The sequence below is a fragment of the Garra rufa genome, chromosome 14, assembly GCF_049309525.1.
Source record: "Garra rufa chromosome 14, GarRuf1.0, whole genome shotgun sequence".
In the NCBI taxonomy this organism is placed as follows: domain Eukaryota; kingdom Metazoa; phylum Chordata; class Actinopteri; order Cypriniformes; family Cyprinidae; genus Garra; species Garra rufa.
In genome coordinates this window covers 35,074,072-35,078,128 of record NC_133374.1, presented here as the reverse complement: position 1 = coordinate 35,078,128, position 4,057 = coordinate 35,074,072, and positions in this window count along the sequence as shown.

Sequence of the window (4,057 nt, the reverse complement as noted above, 5' to 3'; positions counted from 1 at the left end):
ATGTGCACAAAAAATGTGCTCATTTGAGGCGGATAGTGTTTCTGTCCAATAAGAAGATGCATATAAACTATGATGGAAACACATTTTGCATAAATCCCTTGATGTGCAACAAAAACCTCACATAACTTTGCCTCAATAGAGGTTGTGATTGGATAATTGGACTCATTGGAATCATCACCCCAAACAGTCTGTTTTAGCATGTGGGTTTTAAGTTAGCATAAATGGAAACTATCAAATTAAACTGGAGAAACAGCTACTTTAGGTTATGTAAGTGAAAAAATTTGTATCTACAACACAATGATTGGCAGGCAAAAAATACTCCAAAGAATTTATTTGGGTTAAACTGTCACATTACAAAAATAAGATCAGGTCCAGTGCATTGCACTGTGGGATACATTATCCTAAGAACAGTTAAAGTCCGTAAATTATCAAGAAGGTTCACTCATATTACAATACTTGGAAGAAACTGCAAAACCGAAAAGTAAAGGAAGTCCCTATCTTTGAAATTAAAGAGCCAGTCAGCAATTGGTAAAATCACCACATCACTGCAGCTGCTGTTAAAAGTACCTGTAGAAACAGTTATTAGTTATTATAGAAACAGACCATTTCAACAACAGGGACTTTAATGACATCGCATTCTAAATTTCTGTATGTTCTCCTAGCATCTGCCAAACCCAGACCCACTCAAAAGACTGTCAAACAGAGAAGCGTGATTCTTCACAGAATAGGTTGCCACTGCTCCAGAGTCCAGTGGACTCCACTCAACTCCAAAAAGCTTGCATGCAGCTGTTTGACCATGGGAACCCATTCTATTAAAGGAGTAGTTTACTTCCAGAACAAAAATTTATAGATAATGTATTCACCCCCTTGTCATCCAAGATGTTTATGTTCTTAGGAAAACATTTCAGAATTTCTCAGCAAAATGTAGTTTAAATGCAGCTTCAAGGGGCTCTAAAAGGGTCTTATTTTTTAAGAAAATTGACAATTGATATACTTTTTAACCCTTAAACGCTTGTCTTGTCCAGCTCTGCATGTATTCTGTGTATTCGGGTTCAGGACTAGGGATGCTCATTTCGGTTAATTTTCCTGACCGACAACCGCTGCTCGTTATCCGAACATTAACCGTTAACTGATAAAATTAGAATAATAAATTAGTTTAAAATAAAAATAAAACGCACGAGTATATGTGATGATACATTAAAAATACAAGCAAATGTTTTATTTTAACGTGCAAACAGCAGCATACAGAGCAACAACAAAAACTGTATTGACATATAACGTTACTTAAATTATCACGCATCAGCAGCGCTTCTGAACAGAGAAAATCTGAATGAAAAAAAAGAATAGGATATAAATAGGCCTACACTAAATATGTATAAATTAAATAACTACCTAATTAAGATGACAAAACTAAAACACACTGAATCCTTTTATTTAACTGTACCGGTCTTATTCTCCTCGTCGGACATAAAAATATATAGCAGGCCAGCCGATACCTCAGTGTGCCTAGTTTTTAACATGTCCATATGCTGTACGGATAGGCAGGACCGCTGCCTGTTAACTCTTAGATCCGCAAAAAAAACACCATCACAAAAACCCTTTCAATTTGCGGTTCGGGACTTCCATCCACTGTCATATGCGTGTGGAGAAGCGCGTGTTTTACAGCGTTCAGCAATAGCCAATCACAGACATGTATGTTGATTTGATTATCACTGTGGCCAATCAGAGGAGGCTATGTTACAATCCACTCACCAACCAAAGTGCCGGTTTCAGTTTTGCTGAAACTACACTTTCGCGAACTCTCTTATTAAAACAAAGAAAGTGTTGGCATTATATAAATAAGAGATTAATTGTGCAGTGTAAAGGTTATTTTATTACTTTTTAATAACTTTATGAGATTGCGATGAACTACTCTAGGATGAGTGATAGCTTTCCAGTGATTGTAACGGGAGCGCCTATTGCGCACTTTCTAGACTAAAAATTCATTCAGAATTTGAATACATTCACTCACGGATTCACTCTCTAATAACCCAATAACGCCACTTGCCATTGAGTTGCATATACTACATCTGTTTACTAAGTAAAGGTGAAGCGAAATATGTCTGTACAGCCACACTGCACGTGTCGACATGCGCACGTGAGTAAACAGATAACTTACAAATAGCATTATTTCTTTCACCATGCAGCAAACGTAAAAAAAAAAAAAAAAAAAAAAAAAAAGAATAGAAAAAAACCCTTTTAAACCGTTTAACTGATAGTAATAATCGGTTAAAATTCTTACTGTCGGTTAACGGTTAAACGGTCAATATGAGCATCCCTATTCAGGACTCCCATCTCGTTTTCTCCTCCAACTTCAAAATCATCCTTAAAAATTGTCCTTAATGCATTCCCACCTCCTTATATTGTCTGCGAAGCCAGCATATTTCACATTTCAGAATGTCACATTTTTAAGCAGCTATCGGTGTGGGTTATATTCTGTGTATTCGGGTTCAAAACAGTTAGGGTATATGGAAAAACTCCCATCTCGTTTTCTCCTCCTACTTCAAAATCGCCCTACATTGCTAGAGAAATACCGACCCAGTGTTTACAAAGTGAATGCGCAAGGAGGGTCAAACACCCTTTACAATAAAAGGTAAAGCAACGATTTAGGGTGATTTTGAAGTTGGAGGAGAAAATGAGATGGGAGTTTTTTGACATACCCTAACTGTTTTGAACCAGAATACACAGAGTACACACAGAGCTAGACAAGATGAGCACATTTGAGGTTAAAAAGTATAGAAATTGTCTTTTCTTTTTTATAGACAATAACCGATAATTTCGCTAGATAAGACCTTTCTTCCTCAGCTGGGATCGTTCAGAACCCTTTGAAGCTGCATTAAACTGCATATTGGAAGTTTAAACTCGGGGGCACCATAAAAGTCCATTACATGGAGAGAAATCCTGAAATTTCTTTACAACTGAAAAAAGAAAGGCATGAACATCTTGGATGGCAAGGAGGCGAGTACATTATCTGTACATTTTGTTCTGGAAGTAAACTCCTTTAGGCTCCCGCCACACAGTGTTTGTGCGGATATTAACGCCAGTGTACGTTTGCACTCTTCAGCTATAGAATCAGCAGAGTGTTGGCAACTTTTACGCACCATGTGCCTTAACACTCACTGTTCTGTGACTTTACTGGTCTTCTGCTTTATGGCTGAGTTGCTGCTGCTCATAAATTACAGTGAAGTTTCACAAATTGACTTACTGTAAGGATGGCATCACATCATGCTTGATTTCACTGAGCTCTTCAGAATGACCCTTTTTATCACAAATGTTTGTAAGTGTAGACTGCATGGCTAGATGCTTGATTTTATACACATGTGGCAACTGGTCTGATTGAAACACCTGAGTCCATAAAGAGATGGGTCCTAATTGTCCTATAGACTTAGTCGTGTATCTTAAAGGAACACTCCACTTTTTTGGAAATAGGCTCATTCTCCAACTCCCACCGAATTAATGCGTTGAGTTTTACCCTTTTGAAATCCATTCAGCTGCACTCCTGTTCTGGTGATATCACTTTTAGCATAGATCATTGAATCCTATTAGACCAATAGCATCGCGTTCAAAAATGACCAAGGAGTTTTAATATTTGTCCTATTTAAAACTTGACTCTTCTGTAGTTATGTCGTGTACTAATACTGGTGGAAAATGTAAAGCTGCGGTTTTCTAGGCCGATAAGATTAGGAACTACATATATTATATTGTTATATATTGATATTATATTATATTGTCTGCGAAGCCAGCATATTTCACATTTCAGATTTTTAAGTAGCTGTCTGTGTGGATGATTGCTATAGTCATTATTGTTTTGTGTTTTGGCAATTAGAATAAATGACCAGCAAGTGCGTCACTCTGCTCATGAACAACTGTAAAATAAATAAACAAATAAAAAGAGATGAGTCCAATAAAGCTTGTGAATTTGACTGCTCAGCTTCACAACTCAATCCAATACCGGGTTGCAGTGTTGCCTAGTAACGATGGCACACAACTGACCTTATCTCGTGCGGTCATAAAAATG